General features: G+C 44.0%; 1 protein-coding gene and 1 pseudogene across 1 annotated transcript in view; one reads left to right on the top strand and one right to left on the bottom strand.

The window, feature by feature from the left end:
- Positions 1-23,992, top strand: part of LOC124591732 (protein PRY1-like) — a 584,561-nt gene that overhangs the window by 88,590 nt on the left and 471,979 nt on the right. The gene's annotated exons all lie outside the window — the stretch shown is intronic.
- On the bottom strand, positions 1,205-1,322 carry LOC124553734 (annotated as a pseudogene).

Below are 23,992 nucleotides of genomic sequence, written 5' to 3'. Positions count from 1 at the left end.
CCACCACATATCACATGGCGACCTCTCCAACTTCGATGGGTCTTTTTGTCGGACTCTGATGTTCAACATAAGTCACAAAACTTACAGTGCACGTTGCACTGAGTACACCAAACGTTCAGTAACAAAGTCACAAATATATTTTACATATAGCCAACAGAGGAAACGCTATACATCGTCCACAGGCTCTGAGCACTAAGGGACTTAACACATGAGGTCATCAGTCCCATAGAACTTAGAACTACTTAAACCTAACTAAGCTATGGACACCACACACATCCATGCCCGAGGCAGGATTCGAACCTGCGACCGTAGCGGTCTCGTGGTTCCAGACTGAAGCGCTTAGAACCGCTCGGCCACAAGGGCCGGCGAATATAGATCAACTCCAGTTGAGGTTACTGGGTGAAAAGCGGGATAAATGAAAGGACGAAATACTCTTCATTCCACGAGGAACTCTTCAGAGGAAATACTGAAGAGTATACTTCTAATGCAACCAGGTTTCATAAAATTACAGTAACAGAATTTTAACAATACCGGGTTAACGCCTGCTCTAGACTTCTCGAAGCGCAACGATCTTAAACTATACCCATCCATGTTGCCACTGTGTAGCGCTCCATTACTTAACAATGAAACTCAGAATCTCTCTGTGAAACGACGCAGAAGCGAGTAGAAGTCACTTACGTAACTAATTTCCTAGTACTGTGGTGCAGGGCTTCCAATGTGTACTGGGACTTGTAATCTATGCCCTCCTTCCTACTTCCATCTGCTGTCCACATTAAAGCCTTTTATGAAGATCTGAGAGGAACGAAGATTACAATAAACTTTCTAGTTTACTTAGCTTGTCATGTCGAGCTGGCTCCAGTTCTTCTTGTCTACGCGTCTTATTCTCGAACCTTAAATTGTCACATCAGGTCCTCACGGTTGGTTTGAACTAAATAAATCTGAAGATTGTTATTAGCAGCATTTTTTTCACGTAAATATATTTTCTCACATTTTAGTATATCGTACACTCCGTCTTCAGTCCACGAGTGGCCTACCGGGACCATCCGACCGCCGAGTCATCATCAGTTGAGGATGCGGATAGGAGGGGCATGGGGTCAGCACACCACTCTCCTGTTTGTTATGATGGTATTCTTGACCGAAGCCGCTACTATTCGGTCGAGTAGCTCCCCAATTGGCATCACGAGGCTGAGAGCACCCCAAAAAATGGCAACAGCGCAAGGCGGCCTGGATGGTCAACCATCCAAGTGCCGACCACGCCCGACAGCGCTTAACTTCGGTGATCTCACGGGAACCAGTGTATCCACTGCGGCAAGGCCGTTGCCAGTATATCATACAGTATTTTGATTTTTCAGATTAACAAAGCCGAAATGACTTTGTTCGCATATCAGAGGCATGCCTACGTCTCTCACATTCTGCGTAAATAACAATATTCCAGAGGTTTTACAATTTTTCTTAATAAATAAATTTCTGCTACCTTTAATTTTCATTATTATTTCATAAATGAATCCAGAAATAAACATAGTAAACAATGCAGGATTGCGTAATTAATAATAGAAATTTTAAGTGGGCCAATGACTCGTAATTTCAAATGTTTCTAAAAAAAATTGACTGTACAATCAGAACTGATTCTGTCTCGGTGCCAGTGATGGCCGTGTTGTTTAGAAGGAAGCCAGCCAGGGCCTGCAACCAACCTCTCCGCGGCAAAGACACAGTGGATCTACACCGTTGAGTTACGGCCTCGGGTGAGATTTCGTACGACAGCACGAGCACTCTTATGGTTATTCCACGCAGCCTGACTGCAAATTTGTATGCTAATGGAGTAGTCGACCAACTAGATAACGCTCGCCCACATACCACTTCTGTAACCCAAAACGCTCGGCAAAGTGTCGACGTGTTGCGTTGCCCCCCTCGGTCACTATATCTGTCTCCAATCGTGCACATATGGGACATCATAGGATGACAACTCCAGCGTCATCCACAACCAGTATTAACCACCAAGTATTGACCGGACAGATGCAACATTCGTGGAACCCCGTGGCACAAACTGACATCCGGCACCTGTACAACACAACGCATGCACGTTTGCATTCAACATTTTGGCGGTTACACAGGTTATTAATGTACCAGCATTTCACATTTTGCAGTGACTTATCTGGAGCTTACTCTAACTTTTCGTTTTGCAATATTAATCACTCAAATACATTACCTGGACAGTCCGCGCCCGGTAGCTGAATGGTCAGCGTGACTGATTGTCAATCCTCTGGGCCCGGCTGGCTGCCCGCCTGGAAAACACGTGTGCCGCAGGCTATTGTGCGTCGCAGGTAGAAGAGGATTTCCCGGCCGCCCCGCCATCGCCGGCCGGCCACGAGAACAACCCCGCACCGCGCCCGCCCCCTGAGGTGGACGCCGAGCTGCAGCTTCTTCGCCTTGGCAACCATAAAACTTTCTACCTTTAACGTTTAAAAATCGGAAAATCATGCGCTCAGTCGTGAAGACACGATCCAGTGCACATTTGATAGGAATTTGGAGAAGCCGACTGCTTTAGACATCCACAATTGGAAAATTGATGACGTAAAAGTGCCGATAGTGGACATTCTCGGAATGCAGTTGGACTGCCGGCCGAAGTGGCCGTGCGGTTAAAGGCGTTGCAGTCTGGAACCGCAAGACCGCTACGGTCGCAGGTTCGAATCCTGCCTCGGGCATGGATGTTTGTGATGTCCTTAGGTTAGTTAGGTTTAACTAGTTCTAAGTTCTAGGGGACTAATGACCTCAGCAGTTGAGTCCCATAGTGCTCAGAGCCATTTGAACCATTTTTTGCAGTTGGACTTTATTCTGTACGATCTGTTTATAAAAATAGGAAATCCCGCAGAAATTGACAGATTGTTGAATACCAATGGGGGAACCTGGAAATTTAAACACAGGGATGGGTCAGTAAGCAACGTTCATATGCAGCCTTCTGGCTACGGGATCCGTAAAGTCAAAATCTACAATTTACCGTTTGAAGTACCGGACGAGGAAATCATTAAGAGCTGTAGGCTTTATGGGAATGTTTTTGGACTAACAAGAGAAAAATGGGGGAGTGCTTACCGAATACCGGTGGACTCGGGCGTCCGAACGGTAAAAATGGACCTCAGAAAACATATCCCGTCTTTCATTAACGTTTGTTCAAATGGTTCAAATGGCTCTGAGCACTATGGGACTTAACATCTGAGGTCATCAGTCCCCTAGAACTTAGAACTACTTAAACCTAACTAACCTAAGGACAGAAAATTGTTAAGGCTTTCGTGGCCACTTGTTGACAAACTGCCTATTGGCTTTTGTCTCTGGTTCTTCGGCCGACGTTCATCTAATGATTTTTCTGACGTTTCGCCACCACGAGTGGCTGGCATTGTCAAAGTTTCACCCCCCATTGCCGATGGTGAACTGGAGCCGAGCTCGCGGCCGCAGACTATATGTACCTGGCGCGCCAACGTCCGAGGGCTTCTCCGCGGTCATTTCCGGTGCGGTTCTCCTCTTGCTGCCTGCGACGGTCGTTCGCTGCAGTACGGGAAGCCAGGATCCGTTTACCTTAAGGCTTTCCTCTTTCTTGTTGAAACTGTTCGCGTGTTTTTGGATTTCTACAGCTTCTCTGAACGAGCGCGTGTGATAGTGCTTCTCTACAGCCAGAAATTCCGTGTCGGCGAATTTTATTACGTGGTCGGTCTCATTCAGTGCGTGCTCTACCACGGCCGATTTCTCCACCTGCCCCAACCTGCAATGTCGCTTATGCTCTTTGATCCTGGTGTTAATTGATCGTCCAGTCATTCCGATATAAACTTTTCCGCATGTGCATGATATACGGTATATTCCCGACATTGCAAGTGGGTCTCTTTTCTCCTTCGCCGTTCTAAGACACTCTTCGATCTTCCTTGTCGGTTTGAAAATCGTCTTTACGCCATGTTTGCGCAATATACGGCCGATTCTGTACATCACTCTATCGGGTACGGCCTTTCTGCCATACATTCCCAGAGCACACCTATAAAAATTCGAGCCCTCGCGGACTTCCTACGCCACAGAAGAACGGACGTTGCACTATCGCAAGAAGTGGTTACGACTAAAATAAACCAGATACCAGGATATCCGACAATCACAAATATAGACCCAGAATCCCAATGCGGTACGGCAATAATGGTACGGAACGGGATCGACTTTGGCGGCACTAAAATGTTGTCAAGCGGCGCTAAACATAGAAGAGACGCTCTTTATCAACATATACGCACCGTCTGGCACAGACAACAAGCGAGCAAGAAGCACCTTCTATAATGAAGAACTAGCCGAACTGCTGATACAGAACAATAACAACATCATTATTGGAGGAGACTTTAACTGTGTCGCCGCAGCTGAAGACCAAATACCCGTACCAAACATATGCCCAGAACTGCAAGAACTGATCCGACGACTGAAAATAGAAGATTCGTGGCGCCTTCTCCATCCAACACACACTGAATTTACATACCACCACAAAAATGGTAAAAGCAGACTGGACCGTATACATGTCAGCAGAGCAGCAACTAAAAATGTAGCGCACGTCGAAGTCTATCCTGTCATCTTTTCGGACCACTGCAGCTACGAATGCAGGCTGCATCTCTAGTAAGGAAAGACCGTGGGCACAAGAAGCACGTGGAAGCTAAATACGGAACACCTGCAGGACGCGGAACTGCGCAAGCAAATAGCGGAATCGTGGCAAGAATGCCTGGCGCAGCGCGCACGCTACCGCAGCACGTCCAAGTGGTGGCTGGCAAGAGCGAAGCCAACAATGCTCAGCCTGTTGATAAAATAACAGCACGGAGAAGTCATTCTGGAGGCGAACCACGGCCGAGTCCTACCATCGGTGCCTGAAAGACGCACTCGACGCACCAGCAGACGACCAGCAATACCTGCCGAGAGTAAGGAGAATCAAGGCAAAACTCCTTCAAATAAAGAAACAGCAAATAAGAGGCGTCCTCACCAGAAGCAAAACATATGGCGAGGTGGATGAAGAGCCACTCACTATGCACCACCTAAATAGCGAAAGGGAGAGAGCCGCAGGAAAGTGCGTAAGTGAGCTTCAGGACAGGCAGGGAAAGACGCTCACGACGGAAACGGAACTAACAAAACACATCGAGGACTATTTCCGAGACATGTTCCGTCGAGAAGCGACAGGCGACCGCGGCGACTGCTGAAATTCTCCAGCAGACGAGGAGCGTGCTCACAGATGCAGACAGAGCGTTGGTGACAGAAAATGTCGACGTGCATGACATCAAAGAAACGATGAAGACCAGCGCCAGAGAAAGAGCACCCGGCGCCGACGGCATACCGCTCGAGTTCTACTACGCATATTGGGACGTGCTAGGAGTGCAATTCACGGAGATGGTGAACGAGATACTCGATGGGGCAGAAATTCCACCTGGGCTGACCGAAGGGACCATAACCCTCATCCCTAAGAAGAGAGTCGCCCGCCGCATTGAAGAGTTTCGTCCGATTACGCTCCACAACGCCGACTATAAAATAATAGCGAAATGCATCGCAAACAACCTGAAATCGGCGATGAGGATAGTCATCAGTCCGTGGAAAACATGTGCGGTACCAGGGTAAAATATATTTGACGCCACATGCACCTACAGGGACATAATAGCACAGGCAGCCACCACCAGAAGCGCAGGTGCCACAATTTCGGTGGACTTCAACAAAGCCTTCGACAGGATCGATCACAAATATCTCGTATAGACACTAAACAGACTCGGGTTTGGGCAAAAATTCATCACAATCATCCAGAAGATACTAAGTACTGCGAGATCGACAGTAATAATTAATAGTTGGAAAACAAAACAGATAAAACTGGACAGATCAGTGAGGCAAGGCTGTCCATTGTCAATGGCTCTATCCGCTATAGCACTGGACCCACTGCTGCGGAAACTCACTAATAACATCAGAGGATTATCCGTAGAAGACAAAGCAAGAGCATGTATAGCCTACGCTGACGACCTAGGCATCTTTATTGAAGATCAGGTAGATATTGGGAGTAGAAACCATCATGAACACATTTCAAAAAGCGTCAGGCGCCCAAACCAACCCCAGAAAAACAGTGCTACTGCCGATAGGGAATCAACAACTCAAACCAGACACCCAGTGGTACAAAATAGCAGAAAGCCATAAAGTTCTTGGAATATTTATACAGTTTTGTCCACTTAGAATGGCCGCATACAACTGGAAGGACGTGCTACACACCATAAGAGGTCTCTCGAGACAGCACGCGAACCGGCAACTAACAATCCACCAGAATACAGACCTGATAAACACGACGATCCTGTCGAAAGCATGGTACCTGGCGCAAATCTTAAGCATCCCGACAGAAATTGCGCGAGCACTAACGAGCGCAGTGTACTACCTGTTGTGGCGTCGAAATATATTCAAAATAGTGCAAGCAACGTGCTCGCTGCCAACGAAAGAAGGGGGATTAGATCTAGTTGAAATAAGATCATATGTGCAACCCTTCTACTAAAACGAACGATCGCCATCCAGGACAAAAACCCTGACAGTGTCACAGCCAAGATAATTGGGAGATACAAGCCCGCATCAGAAGAAGCGCCGGTCGACACGAGGCACTTTCCCTTCAGAATGCGACACGTCAGGCTGCACTACGCCAACAAAACTTACGTTCTGGACACCGTGGCGAACCCCAGCCACAGAACACCCAAGAGAATATACTGGGCCCTCAGGGGGAAGCCGGCAAAAAACAAAATTGAACACAAACTCCGCAATACAGTTGGAAACAAATATGGGGATACGTCTCGGAAAACGTGTTGCCTAAACATGCGAAGGAGACATGGTACAAAATAGTTAACAGAATGGTACCAACCAACCAAAGACTGGCGGAGATAAAACTCGTCGCAAGTGACAAGTGCGACGTATGTGCCATGACCGACACACTCGAGCACCGATTCACCTGCGGGAATGCCATCAACATATGGAAAGCGTGCCAGCAAATGGTTGCCCGCATCAACAGAACGGCGCCGGGAAGCATCACAGTGGAAGCAATCACCGCCCCAGACTGCAATTCATTTCCACGACCCAAGCGACTGGCGACTCTCTGGATCCTCGCCATGACGGCACACGCCATCGTAGCGCGGAAGCAGACCGACCAGCTGGCCTTCCTGATGGACCTCTGGGAGGAGAACAAGACAGCCCAGCAGCACAGGCGCTACCGCAAGAACTTCAGAAACTTCCTGCAGATTCCACTGCAGACAGCGATCACCAGAGTCCTCCCCAGCCTGTGACCCTCAGCACCGCCACCAGCCACCTCACCACACTCACCACAAGAATGACGTGTGCAGTGATAGTGAATAAGTGCAACAGAAAACATAAAGTGCTTTCTCCTCTCGCCTCAAATAGTGAAGTATAGGAATATAAGGTATTTCTTCTTAGTGAAATCATTGATACAAAATGCTTCTCACCATGCGAGGTGCCGGGGCTAGCAGTGTATTTAACACTAAATTCTTCTAGAATCTACATATGTAAATGATGCTCTAAGCCCCCCCTCCCCCCCCCCCCTATTCTAACTCAGACTTTTGCTGTTGCACATGGATTAAAAAGAAACGCGAACTGACTGTAATGACCCTGCAAGTGGTGTAGAAAAGAGTTTGGCACCTGCAATAATTTAATTTGACAAATAAGTTAAATAAAGGAAAGTTCCATTAACGTAGTGAGAAATGATAGTGTTGTTCTACCGATTAACAGAATGAAAGTTCTGTCCAAAATAACAATATGATTTATTATGACTAAACTCAAAATAATAAACAAAACACATGAAACATTTACAATACATCAAATTGGCTCAAATTGGATACTCAAATAAATGCTGTGAAGATGAAGTTGTCCCTAAACTAAATTTTGACATTTATGACGAAGTGGTATGTGGAGCCAATTCCTTGCAACTCAAATCTTAAGAGAAACACACAGCCAACCCAACATTAATTGCTGGTACAGTAGTGAGAACTCAGACAATGAACACCCAAGACAGAACAAAGTTAGAAAAGACGAATAGGCGCGCTCTGCTGAGCTCTGATTATCACCTAGCAAAATTGCCTGCTTTGCTGGTGCTGCAGACGTACATTACCAAGCTGCCTTCTTAACTGCAAGGACACGATCTGGCGTACCGGAGGCGATGGCTGGTTGCTTCAACGTCCCGTCATGGTGATGATAATGTCGCGAGTATAGCCCGAAACAAATTATCCTGGTCTGGTTGTTCCAGACTAAACACTTCCTAGCAATGCAAATGCGCCTCTGAGGCAGACGAATAAGGCTCGCCACACAATCACTGACGGTACAGTGATTGATTTTAACAATCGAAGTCACACAGTAACTCCAATACAGTCAACTTTAGCCAAAACTGCTCAAGACAGACAACATAGGCCGCTTGTACGCAGAACGCTCAATTGCCAACTGTACTCGAAAAGATACGTTGAAGTCGATACTTCAGCAACTTTGTCAAACAGTTACAATTAAATAAAAGTATATTAGACAACCACCGGAAGGCAGGGTGTCCAGAGCAGTGAGAGCTCACTCTTGTAACCTACTCTGACCGAAAGGCGAGAGCCGACCTACAAGAGCACCCATACAAAACCGAACATAGAACATTCCCGCCCCCACAACAGTGGCCGTGGTTAAACGTTCCAATCAGCAACCAAAAACCGGCGGAAAATTCCACTCTATTGCCAAAGCACTACCATGTCACCAATGGAGATTCTTGGCGCCAATTTCTGCACCGATTTTGCTACGTCACGGAGCTATGCCCTGAGCAAGCCAATCACAGTTACGATTTTGCAGAAAACGCGGGAATTTGCCCGCCAAGACTGCCTGGGAACACAAGTCATTCCCACGCCTCACTGGTAGCCGGCCAGAAAGTGTTTTCGCTAAGTTTCTGCGAAGTAACGGAATCTCTAGCCCAGACGCTCCTTCAGGCCCCTGCAGGCGTGTCTCCGCCGCTCTTATGACAATGTCGGCGTCTGGAAAGCATTCACTCGACTCCCTCACACCCGTCGGGTTAACCCTTTCAAGATCATCAGAGCCCGCCTGTCACCGGACCACCCGGGCGACGAGAGACGCTGCATGGGAAGTCCGCGTGTGAAGGAATAGCGACTTTTCAGCACATGCAATTAGAGAGGAAGATCGAATTACTCAGACTAAGATAGAAATATGAGAGGGGGCTCATGTCACCTCTCAACCAAACATCTGTCATGCTCACAGCCAAAACAGTGTCAAAAGTATGCCCAGTAGTACTACCAGTTTTTTTTAAATTTTTTTTTTCATTATTTGTACTATATGGTCTAGGAGACAAGCATTACTTAGTGGAAAGTGCCAACTACTCATATTTTTTCAAATGATTTCCTTTACTATGTGCCCTATAAAATTATATTGTTTACTCACACTCTCCTTTCTGCTTCTCTTATATAATATGACAAAATTTTCTCTCTTCTTCAATTTATGTATAATCTGTGGTATATGTAAAAAAAATTTCTTCCACTTCTGCTCCATCTATCATGGTGATGTTTCTCTCATACTGTCCCACCTAACAGTGCAAACTAGAGGAAGAGATCAAACCAGAATGCACAATGTGCCTGTGGCATCACAAGTGCATGACATACAGAAACATAAACTCAAAAACAATGTGTCGATGCTACATATAAATTATTATGCCTGTCCTGCAATGTCTACCCAAAAAAAAGATGACAAATGCCTATGTAAAAGGGTTCAATTAACAACAATAAGAGAACAACAAAAAAGGAAAAATATAAAAACGAAAACCTATAAAATGACAGTAATATTAACCAACATTAGGAATATAAAAGGTTAATAGAATAAAATGTCTTTTTTTATATGTATCGTTGTTAATATATTTAAATAAATATATATGGTTACAAAAAAAAGGTTCGATTCCCGGCTGAGTTGCGGAATTTTCTCCGCCCAGGGACTGGGTGTTGTGCTGTCCTCATCATCATCCTCATAGACTGCAGGTCGCCGAAGTGGCGTCATACGAATAAATAAATAAATAAATTACCTAGACAGATGTATTCCCGCAATTTCATTACTCTACATTAAATATGTATATCAAATATAATATATCAAATATAATAAATATATTAAATATCAAAAGAAAAATTCGGAGTAGGTATTAAAGTCCGTGGAGAAGAAATAAAAACATTGAGGTTCGCCGATGACATTGTAATTCTGTCAGAGACAGCAAAGGACTTGGAAGAGCAGTTGAAAGGAATAGACAGTGTCTTGAAAGGAAGATATAAGATGAAAATCACCAAAAGCAAAACGAGGATAATGGAATGTAGTCAAATTAAGTCGGGTGATGCTGAGGGAATTAGAGTAGGAAATGAGACACTTAAAGTAGTAAAGGAGTTTTGCTATTTGGGGAGCAGAATAACTGATGATGGTCGAAGTAGAGAGGATATAAAATGTAGACTGGCAAAGGCAAGGAAAGCGTTTCTGAAGAAGAGAAATTTGTTAACATCGAGTATAGATTTAAGTGTCAGGAAGTTGTTTCTGAAAGTATTTGTACGGAGCGTAGCTATATATGGAAGTGAAACATGGACGATAAATAGTTTGAACAAGAAGAGAATAGAAGTTTTCGAAATGTGGTGCTATAGAAGAATGCTGAAGATTAGATGGGTAGATCACATAACTAATGAGGAGATATTGAATAGAATTGGGGAGAAGAGGAGTTTGTGGCACAACTTGACAAGAAGAAGGGACCGGTTGGTAGGACATGTTCTGAGGCATCAAGGGATCACAAATTTAGCATTGGAGGGCAGCGTGGAGGGTAAAAATCGTAGAGGGAGACCAAGAGGTGAATACACTAAGCAGATTCAGAAGGATGTAGGTTCCAGTAAGTACTGGGAGATGAAAAAGCTTGCACAGGATAGAGTAGCATGGACAGCTGCATCAAACCAGTCTCAGGACTGAAGACAACAACAACAACAACATTAAATATTTTTTTGGAGTTACGACTTTTTTCGGTTAGTGAATCTGACATAAATAGTCGTATCTTTTGACTGCATTGATTTAAAAGCTTCAATTTCTTACACAGCCAAGGGAGCAAATATCGTATTATAAAACATAAATTTTAACATTTCACTTGTACCTGTTCCTGAGAAAAAGGGCTTTTAGCAGTCAGAGAGACAAACAGGCAGACGGACAGCAAAATGATCCCATAATGGCCCCGTTGATTCTACTACTTCGTTGTCAATTTGCTAGTTGTACATTATTGTAGTGCTATTGTAACTTAAGTAGAAGCATACTTTCAAGAGTACTGAGCTTTTCCAATCTTTGTTGCAGTAGAGGCAGACAGCACACTCCCTCTTCTTTTCCTTTTTGCCTTTTCTTGTTTCTCTGTAGTCGGCATTGGTTTTGGAAGTGGTCGCATGTGGTGGCGGGATGTCCTTTCTTACGCCATCACTCCCCTCCTTCAGGAAATCTACACCATGTGATCAAAAGTATCCGGACACCTGGGTGAAATTGAGTTAAAAGTTCGGGGCGGCCTCCATCGGTAATGTTAGAATTCAGTATGGGTTGGCCCATCCTCAGCCTTGATGACACCTTCCACTCTTGCAGGTATACGTTCAATCAGGTGCTGGAAGGCTTCTTGGGGAATGGCAGCCAATTCTTCACGGAATGCTCCACTGGGGAGAGGTATTGATATCGGTCGGTTGAGGCCTGGCACGAAGTCGGCGTACCAAAACATCCTAGAGGTGTTCTGTAGGATTCAGGTCAGGACTCTGTGCAGGCCAGCCCATTACAAATAGTTATTGTCGTGTTGTTACTCCGCCACGGGCCGTACATTATGAACCGATGCTCGATCGTGTGGAAAGATTCAATCGCCATCCCCGAATTGCTCTTCAACAGTGGAAAGCAAGAAGGTGCTTAAAACATCAATGTAGGCCTGTGCTGTGATAGTGCCACGCAAAACAACAAGGGGTGCAATCCCCCTCCATGAAAAACACGACCACACCGTAACACCACCGCCTCCAAATTTTACTGTTGGTCTTACACACGCTGGCAGATGACGTTCACCGGGCATTTGCCACAGCCACACCCTGCCATCTGATCGTCACTTTGTGTACCGTGATTCGTCACTCCACAAAACGTTTCCCCACTGTTCAGTCGTCCAGTGTTTACGCCCGTTACACCAAGCGAGGCGTCGTTTGAGATTTACCGGCGTGATGTGTGGCTTATGAGCAGCCGCTCGATCATGAAATCCAAGTTTTCTCGCTTCCTATATAACTGTCATAGTTCTTGTAGTGGACCCCGATGCATCTTGGAATTCCTGTGTGATGGTCTGCATAGAAATCTGCCTATTACACATTACGATCCTCCTCAACTGTCGGCAGTCTCTGTCAGTTAACAGACTAGGTCGGCCTGTTCGATTTTGTGCTGTACGTGTCCCTTGACGTTTCCACTTTACTTTTTTTTTTGTCATCAATCTACTGACTGGTTTGATGCGGTCCGCCACGAATTCCTTTCCTGTGCTAACCTCTTCATCTCAGAGTAGCACTTGCAACCTACGTCCTCAATTATTTGCTTCACGTATTCCAATCTCTGTCTTCCTCTACAGTTTTTGCCCTCTACAGCTCCCTCTAGTACCATGGAAGTCATTCCCTCATGTCTTAGCAGATGTCCTATCATCCTGTTCCTTCTCCTTATCAGTGTTTTCCTCATATTCCTTTCCTCTCCGATTCTGCGTAGAACCTCCTCATTCCTTACCTTATCAGTCCACCTAATTTTCAACATTCGTCTATAGCACCACATCTCAAATGCTTCGATTCTCTTCTGTTCCGGTTTTCCCACAGTCCATGTTTCACTACCATACAATGCTGTACTCCAGACGTACATCCTCAGAAAATTCTTCCTCAAATTAAGGCCGGTATTTGATATTAGTAGACCTCTCTTGGCCAGAAATGCCTTTTTTGCCATACGAGTCTGCTTTTGATGTCCTCCTTGCTCCGTCCGTCATTGTTTATTTTACTGCCTAGGTAGCAGAATTCCTTAACTTCATTGACTTCGTGATCATCAATCCTGATGTTAAGTTTATCGCTGTTCTCATTTCTACTACTTCTCATTACCGTCGTCTTTCTCCGATTTACTCTCAAACCATACTGTGTACTCATTAGACTGTTCATTCCGTTCAGCAGATCATTTAATTCTTCTTCACTTTCACTCAGGATAGCAATGTCATCAGCGAATCGTATCATTGATATCCTTTCACCTTGTATTTTAATTCCACTCCTGAACCTTTCTTTTATTTCCATCATTGCTTCCTCGATGTACAGATTGAAGAGTAGGGTCGAAAGGCTACAGCCTTGTCTTACACCCTTCTTAATACGAGCACTTCGTTCTTGATCGCCCACTCTTATTATTCCCTCTTGGTTGTTGTACATATTGTATATGACCCGTCTCTGCCTATAGCTTACCCCTACTTTTTTCAGAATCTCGAACAGCTTGCAACATTTTATATTGTTGAACGCTTTTTCCAGGTCGACAAATCCTATGAAAGTGTCTTGATTTTTCTTTAGCCTTGCTTCCATTATTAGCCGTAACGCCAGAATTGCCTCTCTCTTCCCTTTACTTTTCCTAAAGCCAAACTGATCTTCACCTAGCGCATTCTCAATTTTCTTTTCCATTCTTCTGTATAATTATTCTTGTAAGCAGCTTCGATGCATGAGCTGTTAAGCTGATTGTGCGATAATTCTCGCACTTGTCAGTTCTTGCCGTCTTCGGAATTGTGCGGATGATGCTTTTCCGAAAGTCAGATGGTACATCGCCAGACTCATACATTCTACACACCAACGTGAATAGTCGTTTTGTTGCACCTTCCCCCAATGATTTTAGAAATTCTGATGGAATGTTATCTATCCCTTCTGCCTTATTTGACCGTAAGTCCTCCAAAGCTCTTTTAAATTCCGATTCTAATACTGGATCCCCTATCTCTTCTAAATCGACTCCTGTTTCTTCTTCTATCACATCAGACAAATCTTCACCCTCATAGAGGTTTTCAATGTAATCTTCCCGCCTATCTGCTCTCTCGTCTGCATTTAACAGTCGAATTCCCGTTGCACTCTTAATGTTACCACCGTTGCTTTTAATGTCACCAAAGGTTGTTTTGACTTTCCTGTATGCTGAGTCTGCCCTTCTGACAATCATATCTTTTTCGATGTCTTCACATTTTTCCTGCAGCCATTTCGTCTTAGCTTCCCTGCACTTCCTATTTATTTCATTCCTCAGCGACTTGTATTTCTGTATTCCTAATTTTCCCGGAACATGTTCGTACTTCCTCCTTTCATCAATCAACTGAAGTATTTCTTCTGTTACCCATGGTTTCTTCGCAGCTACCTTCTTTGTACCTATGGTTTCCTTCCCGACTTCTGTGATGGCCCTGTTTAGAGATGTCCATTCCTCTTCAACTGTACTGCCTACTGCGCTATTCCTTATTGCTGTATCTATAGCGTTAGAGAACTTCAAACGTATCTCGTCATTCCTTAGTACTTCCGTATCCCACTTCTTTGCGTATTGATTCTTCCTGACTAATGTCTTGAACTTCAGCCTACTCTTCATCACTACTATATTTTGATCTGAGTCTATATCTGCTCCTGGGTACGCCTTGCAATCCAGTATCTGATTTCAGAATCTCTGTCTGACCATGATGTAATCTAATTGAAATCTTCCCGTATCTCCCGGCCTTTTCAAAGTATACCTCCTCCTCTTGTGATTCTTGAACAGGGTATTCGCTATTACTAGCTGAAACTTGTTACAGAACTCAATTAGTCTTTCTCTTGTTTCATTCCTTGTCTCCTGTAACCTTTTCTTCTACTCCTTCCCCTACAACTGCATTCCAGTCGCCCATGACTACTAGATTTTCGTCCCCCTTTACGTACTGCATTACCCTTTCAATATCCTCATACACACTCTATCTGTTCATCTTCAGCTTGCGACGTCGGCATGTATACCTGAACTATCGTTGTCGGTGTTGGTCTGCTGTCGATTCTGATTAGAACAACCCGGTCACTGAACTGTTCACAGTAACACACCCTCTGCCCTACCTTCCTATTCATAACGAATCCTACACCTGTTATACCATTTTCTGCTGCTGTTGATATTACCCGATACTCATCTGACCAGAAATCCTTGTCTTCCTTCCACTTCACTTCACTGACCCCTACTATTTCTAGATTGAGCCTTTGCATTTCCCTTTTCAGATTTTCTAGTTTCCCTACCACGTTCAAGCTTCTGACATTCCACGCCCCGACTCGTAGAACGTTATCTTTTCGTTGATTATTCAATCTTTTTCTCATGGTAACCTCCCCCTTGGCAGTCCCCTCCCGGAGATCCGAATGGGGGACTATTCCGGAATCTTTTGCCAATGGAGAGATCATCATGACACTTCTTCAATTACAGGCCACATGTCCTGTGGATATACGTTACGTGTCTTTAATGGAGTGGTTTCCATTGCCTTCTGCATTATCATATCGTTGATCATTGCTGATTCTTCCGCCTTTAAGGGCAATTTCCCACCCCTAGAACAAGAGAGTGCCCTGAACCTCTATCCGCTCCTCCGCCCTCTTTGAGAAGGCCGTTAGCAGAATGAGGCTGACTTCTTATGCCGGAAGTCTTCGGCCGCCAATGCTGATTATTTAAATTTAGACAGTGGCGGGGATCGAACCCGGGACCGAAGACGTTTTGATTACGAATCAAAGACGCTACCCCTAAACCACGGGTACAACTTTCCACTTTACTATCACATGGAAAACAGTGGACCTAGGGATGTTTAGGAGTGTGGAAATCTCGCGTACAGACGTATGACACAAGTGATACCCAAGCACCTGATCACGTTCGAAGTCCGTGAGTTCCGCGGAGCGCGCCATTCTGCTCTTTCAGGACGTCTAATGACTACTGAGGTCGCTGATATGGACTACCTGACAGTAGTTGGCAGCACAATGCACGTAATATGAAACACGTATTTTTTGTGAGTGTCCGCATACTTTTGATCTCATAGTGTATGTACCCCAATTGCCTGTATCTAGTGGAGCTTTCATGTTTAAGTGGGATTACGTCTTGTAAGTGGTTGCGTAGTATTTATATGAGGCAGGACGTGTATAGCAGACCGTTATTGATCTAGTGGGGTGTGGTAAACCGCCTAAAACTGCAACCAAGCTGGGCACCTCACCCGCGCTCGTTAACCCACGAGCCGTAATTCGGTTCGGGTCATAGGCAGACAGCACAGTGCAGTAAATCGATGGAGATCCGACTGTGATTCACCAGCGCGCATTCTCTCTTCGTTTCCTGAACTTAAACATTTGAGAACTTCCTCCAGGACCTCCGAGAATACTTACGGCTTCTCTTTCCGATCTAACTTTCCCACTAACCTTATGAAATCTAACGGAAGAAAATTATTTTGCGAGAGCGTTATTCCAGAGCTTCCATGTACTTCAAAAAATACTTTGCGAGTGCATCGAGCAGTAGTCAACCGCGCTGGTGGAGGAATGGAGAACGTCCTACACACGAACTCCTCACCAAGTTTGTAACCAGCGTGGGAAGGAACACGTTGCAGAACATGCATTGCCGTCCGTTGTGGTTACACTCCTTGTTAAGAACTGTGTCCCGCTTTTTGTAATGCCCAGAGGACTATCATCATAATGGCGATGACTTCAGTGTAATTATTGTCTTTGAATAGAAATGTGTAAGTAGGCTGTTTATGTTTTCTTATTGGCAACGTTACGTAGCGCTCTGTATGAAAATCACTGGCTGTGCTGTGTGCAGTCTGTTGCTAGTTTGCATTGTTGTCTGCCATTGTAGTGTTGGGCAGCGGCAGCTGGCTGTTAAGAGCGCGTAGCGTTGCGCAGTTGGAGGTGAGCCGCCAGCAGTGGTGGATGTGGGGAGAGAGATGGCGGAGTTTTGAAATTTGTAAGACTGGATGTCATGAACTGCTATATATATATTATGACTATTTAGGTAAATACATCATTTGTTCTCTATTAAAATCTTTCATTTGCTAACTATGCCTATCAGTAGTTAGTGCCTTCCGTAGTTTGAATCTTTTATTTAGCTGGCAGTAGTGGCGCTCGCTGTATTGCAGTAGTTCGAGTAACGGAGATTTTTGTGAGGTAAGTGAGTTGTGAAAGGTATAGGTTAATGTTAGTCAGGGCCATTCTTTTGTAAGGATTATTGAAAGTCAGATTGCGTTGCGCTAAATATATTGTGTGACAGTTTAAGCACAGTCATGTATAATTTTCCTAAGGGGACGTTGCAAATGTCATTTCTGTTCGTCTCATTGGGTATTTCGTATAGTACCTTCTGTGCCATGTATGTACGTCTTTCTGTGTATGGTCTAAGCTACGAACTACGTTACCAGGCAGTGACACATCACGCGGAAGCTACTTTCGTCCTTAAGTTTTGAACAACAGTACACTTCTCATTCCTCGTTCGCCTGAGACTATAACAGTGCAGGTTTGAGTTCAATGAATTAAAAGTGAAAAGCTGACACACAAGAATTAACGATCTCTCTTCTTTCTTGATTACAGCATTCGGAAGGTAACAATTACTGTTCTCAGAAATTGATACGTCCAGTCACACGAACAGTCATCACAGAAGTGTTTGGCTTTCGATAAATTTTTATATTCTTATTAATTTATTATCTCTGAAAAAACAATAAATTAATAAGAATATAAAAATTTAACGAATGCCAAACACTTCTGTGATAACTGTTTATATGAGCGGACGCATCCATTTCTGAGAACAGTAATTATTGCTTTCGGAACGCTTTAATCAACAAAGAGGAAAGCTTGTTAATTCTTGTGTGTCAGCTTTCAGATAAAGCAAACAACCTAATCGAGCTGAAAAACCACCAGAGCAAAAAAAAGGACTGAGACCCAGGACAAGAATCGGGATTAATTTAAGGAAAACATATGAAAGGGAGGCCCAACTTGACGGGCCTTTTACCATTCCCAAACAAACTTTTTTTAATCTAATAACCGTTCTATCATAAGCCAACTAACAGTCACCAAGATTCTTGCCAACTACATACAAAGATAAGGTTTTCAAATCAAAATCGCATGCTTAAGAATATTTGCATTCTACATAAAATTACAAATGGCACTCGGAGAACATGTCAACTGTGCAATACAATGGTAGCCCAATTACAAATTAATTAAATAAACCTGTGGCGGCACTCTGTTCCCGCAACTAGATCTCAACTGTGGGCTAATCCCTTAACAGGAATTGTATATAAGTTCAACAAACATTGTATAAAAGACATTACAAAGCATACATCTCCACTGGTTATTCTGCTCTCATACAGGCAAGATACGACGAAGCTGCCCAACGGCTACCCAAATGTAACGCTGAAGCAAAAGTAGTACTTCACTGATTGGCCACAAGCCTGTTCCACGTAAGTCACCTTAAGTACTAAAAAAATTACCAGGCCCCTAAACCACAATCAAAATGATAGTGACAAACCCTTAATTTTTTTAAGAAATTATTATTATTTATTTTATGGCCTTCATTGGACCACTGTAGTCAAAAATACAAAGTTCTAAACTAGTTGTTACACATGGATACAATTTGGTTCGACAATAACTTAATATATGTAGGTAATATAATTATTAGAGGCTATTCTGATATGAAAGGTGTTTTGCTCTTCTGTCTGCCCAATATTTCTTCAGTCTTTCAGATATTTTCTTTCTTTCTTCACCTGAGACAACTCTTCCTGTACTCCTTTTATTGATTTTCATTTGTAGTCTGGTTTGCGGGTCTTGCAGTATTCTGGTTTTCTCTGGCTTGCTTTTTAGGTCATCTACTGTAATTTGAAGTTCTTTTATATCTTCCTTAATTTCTGTGACCCATTTAATGTCGCTCTTGCTATTCCACAATTTTTGTATTATTTTTTTACTAATTCTGTTTTCTGGAGTTCTCATCAGATGTCCAAAGAATGAGATGCGTTTCTTTCTGATTGTGCTCATGACTGGTCCTATTTTCTTATATACTGTTTCATTTGATGCTATTCTCCAATGTCCATTTATTTTATGCTGTTTATTTATACATGTCCTAATTATTCTTCTTTCTATTTTTAGTATTCTGTCAATTTCTGCTGTATTAGTTGTTTTGAAGATAGTTTCAGCTGCATACGTTATTTCTGGTTGTGTAACTGTTTTATAGTGTTTTAATTTTGCATCTATAGATAGGCTTTTTTTGTTGTATGTAGTTTTGGTAATGTAATTTGCATAGTTCAGTTTTTTAATTCTATTTTGCCATGATGGCTTCTCATTTAGATTGTATGTTATTATTTCGCCCAAATATTTAAATTTATCAACAATTTTGATTTCCTGTTCTCCTATTGTAATTTTGTTTGCAAGTGGTGGATCAGTTAGCATAATCTCCGTTTTTTCAAATGATATTCTAAGGCCTACTTTCTCTGTTATTTCGTGTAGCGATTTCACTTGTCGCCTGGCTTCTTGAACGGTGTTGGCTAGGAGAGCAAGATCATCATTTTTTAAGAAAATCAAGAAACTCAGTGCTCATTTTGCCCACAGGATCATACACCTACTTTGGAATAACATAAACACTGAGTAAATTACTTCCTAATCCGGTTACACTCCCAACGCGGAACGACACCAAAAGGATGACAATAAGTTACTCAACTCGAGACTGGAACTCCAGATCCCGTAGAAGCGCGTGTGATCCGGGAACACCTGGGCCTCGTGCGATAACGGGAAAGCGGCCGAACCAGAAACATGGTGGTGGTGGTGGTAAGTTCCTATGGGACCATCTCGGCGTATTTAGCAGACCACAGCTGACTGGCGGAGTTCGTAACCAGGTAGCATGCTACGGGAGCCGCTCCTTGCTCGCTAAACTCGCCGGTAGCAACGGTCAACGCTGCAGGAAAACGCGAGCCTCCATAGCCTTAAGGTCAAATGGTTCAAATGGCTCTGAGCACTACGGGACTTAACATCTGAGGTCATCAGTCCCCTAGAACTTAGAACTAATTAAACCTAACTAACCTAAGGACACCACACACATCCATGCTCGAGGCAGGATTCGAACCTGCGACCGTAGCGATCGCGGGGTTCCAGACTGAAGCGCCTAGAACCGCTCGGCCACACCGGCCGGCCCCTTAAGGTCAACGGTTTCAACTCGCTACAGCGGCAGGGTGGCCAGTATTCAGGCACACCCATCCAGCCCCGTGTCCCACATCACTCACTACCAAACAGCCACAAAGCGAATACGTAACCAAGCAAAAAAGCAAAGATGATACAACGAGGGCCAGAGTCGATGGAATGCACGCACACGTGGCGCCAGTAGGATCTCGCGCGCACCCTGCGCTGCGGCTCAGATATTAAAAACAGGATCTTTTCTGAAACTGTAAAACTCACCTCTGTACAGCAATGATCAACCCGGAAGCGCTCTAATCAGTAGAGACATTTACGCTCCAACACAAAACATTAAAACAGAAATTCGAAGTAAAAGGACGGAAAATTCTGAGAAAAATCTTGAAACCATGAATAAAAGGTGGAATATATCTCCTTAAACCCAGTGCGGAAAATTTACAGTCATTCCTAAAAATGACAGTTATATTGCATATTTGAAGACTCCATGCCATATTCACGCTACGCAATAATGGACCCATACAGGCTAACACATCAGATTCACACATTTTTGAATTAGAGTACTGGACCCAACTAGTATCAACAAACAGACGTTATGACCGGCAAATTTACAGACCAAAATGCACTCAGGAAAATCACATTAAAATTTTTAGAAAGCATTATTTCGATGGAGCAGCAGTCGGTGTGAAATACTGTAATCCAGTATAACTGTCTTGTTTCATCTGGTTGGCAACCGGTTTAGATCTATAATTTAGACCATCTTCAGGCTATAGGCACCATGATGCAGCTTTCAGCAGTGTGGAGTGTCCATGACGAGGCATCTCTCTTTATGTGTGAAATTGCAAATAAAATCTTACGTCGCTCTGTCCACGAGCGAGGCAAACACTAACAAACTTCTTGATAAAAACTACGGGATGAATTGTTTTCTTATTCTCGTTAAACGTCAGAAACTGTTGGTGCTTTATTAAGCTTTCTTCCTGCATTAGATTGGTCAACGTTCGCAGGGCGGTTTTATGCCTGTCATATTCCTGCTCACTTCATCGCTGGTTTCTTGCCTGTCACACTCCACTTCCGGCAAATGAGGGCTAACATCTTCGTGAAACATGGATTCAAATCATGATTGAGGCAAAGGTATATTCCTATACTGTAATTCAGGATGATCTACGTTCCTTTGCTCCAATCTTTTATTACTTTTTACACCCTGTTCAGATTCTCAAACCTGACATCCGTCTTTACCACGCTGAAAACTTGGACTGAACTAGACTCCTTATATCCACTAATTCTTTTTTCAAACCTTAGCAGGTCTTCCCCTTCCCAAAGGCTGCTTCGACAGTTGCATTCTCCCCTTCTATTTTAACCTCCTCCTTAATAACACTTCTCAAACCTTCTTCAATCTAATCCACAGAGGTGGTTAACTGCTTAAAATTTTCCTCTAAATCGTTCTGGGTTAAATGCATGTTTGCCACATCCGTGCTCCGCTGATACACAGTCTGTGTTAAATCTTTGCCGAGCGGGATTAGCCGAGCGGTCTCAGGCGCTGCAGTCATGCACTGTGCGGCTGGTTCCGGCGGAGGTTCGAGTCCTCCCTCGAGCAAGGGTGTGTGTATTTGTCCTTACGATAATTTAGAGTAAGTAGTGTGTAAGCTTAAGGACTGATGATCTTAACAGTTAAGTCCCGTAAGGTTTCACACACATTTGAACATTTTTGTTAAATCTTTGCAACTACACTACTGGCCACTAAAACTGCTACACCAAGAAGAAATGCAGATGATAAACGGGTATTCATTGGACAAATATATTATACTAGAACTGACATGTGATTACATTTTCACGCAATTTTGGGTGCATAGATGCTGAGAAATCAGTACCCAGAACAACCACCTCTGGCCGTAATAACGGCCTTGATACGCCTGGGCATTGAGTCAAACAGAGCTTGGATGGCGTGTACAGGTACAGCAGCCCATGCAACTTCGACACGATACCACAGTTCATCAAGAGTAGTGACTGGCGTATTGTGACGAGCCAGTTGCTCGGCCACCATTGACCAGACGTTTTCAATAGGTGAGAGATGTGGAAAATGTGCTGGCCAGGGCAGCAGTCGAACGTTTTCTGTATCCAGAGAGGCCCGTACAGGACCTGCAACCTGCGGTCGTGCATTATTCTGCTGAAATGTAGGGTTTCGCAGGGATCGAATGAAGGGTAGAGCCACGGGTCGTAACACAACTGAAATGTAACGTCCACTGTTCAAAGTGCCGTCAATGCGAACAAGAGATGACTGAGACGTGTAACCAATGGCACCCCATACCATCACGCCGGGTGATACGCCAGTATGGCGATGGCGAATACACGCTTCCAATGTGCGTTCACCGCGATGTCGCCAAACACGGATGCGACCATCATGATGCTGTAAACAGAACCTGGATTCATCAGAATAAATGACGTTTTGCCATTCGTGCACCCAGGTTCGTCGTTGAGTACACCATCGAAGGTGCTCCTGTCTGTGATGCAGCGTCAAGGGTAACTGCAGCCATGGTCTTCGAGCTGATAGTCCATGCTGCTGCAAACGTCGTCGAACTGTTCGTGCAGATGGTTTTTGCTTTGCCTTCGTCCCCATCTGTTGACTCAGGGATCGAGACGTGGCTGCACGATACGTTACAGCCATGCGGATAAGATGCCCGTCATCTCGACTGCTAGTGATACGAGGCCGTTGGGATCCAGCGCGGCGTTCCGTATTACTCTCCTGAACGCACCGATTCCATATTCCGCTAACAGTCATTGGATCTCGACCAACGCGAGCAGCAATGTCGCGATACGATAAACCGCAATCGCGATAGGCTACAGTCCGACCTTTATCAAAGTCGGAAACGTGATGGTACGCATTTCTCCTCCTTCACAAGAGGCATCACAACAAGATTTCACCAGGCAACACCGGTCAACTGCTGTTTGTGTATGAGAAATCGGTTGGAAAATTTCCTCATGTCAGCACGTTGTAGATGTCGCCACCGGCGCCAACCTTGTGTGAATGCTCTGAAAAGCTAATCATTTGCATATCACAGCATCTTCTTCCTGTCGGTTAAATTTCGCGTCTGTAACACGTCATCTTCGTGGTGTAGCAATTTTAATGGCCATTAGTGTAGTTTGCTAAGCGCTGATCTCGCTACGAATACTAGTAACATCTCCCATGATATTTTCAGCAAGAGCTTTGTCCCGAGTATGAAATATACCATTTAAACTTGTGACTATTTCTTCTTCACGACTACCTAAAGCTTCATTGGACTGTCGTATGACTTGTCTCTCCTGTAACACTCTTTGCTTTTCTTCCAGCTGTTTCTCAAAAACGACGAGAAGTTGCCTTTCTCTAATCGCCTGTCTTTCGTCTCTTTCCGTCTCTAAAACTTTTTGTTTTTCCTCTCGTTCCTTGTATAAACTCTTCGTTTTTCCTGTCTTTCCTTGTCTCGCAATCCCTATTTTTGTAACAGCATGGCGATTAAATCTTTTTTCTGGTTTTATTATTGACAAAGAATCAGTTGTTGTTGCCCACTGCCCGTAATGTCTACCACATTACTGCAATATAACACTGTAAGTGCACTCTCGCTTGTAACTGAACCTTGTTCAGAATCCATTGTGGCTAAAGGCATACTATGATCTTCCGTTCGTTGCGTATAGGATTCAGAAGTCTCCTACCACGCATTTTATTACTATCAGGTTCTTATACTGTCGTGGTATCCCGTACATGGAATTTCTTCCGCGTCGGATTTATCTTTTCTTTTTGGGTTGACCATTTCACTGTACTTCAGTAACTCGATACGCACTAA

This window comes from Schistocerca americana, chromosome 1 (genome assembly GCF_021461395.2).
Source record: "Schistocerca americana isolate TAMUIC-IGC-003095 chromosome 1, iqSchAmer2.1, whole genome shotgun sequence".
Taxonomy (NCBI): Eukaryota; Metazoa; Arthropoda; class Insecta; order Orthoptera; family Acrididae; genus Schistocerca; species Schistocerca americana.
Note: the sequence above shows the minus strand (reverse complement) of the source record. Positions and strands in the feature narration are given on the sequence as shown.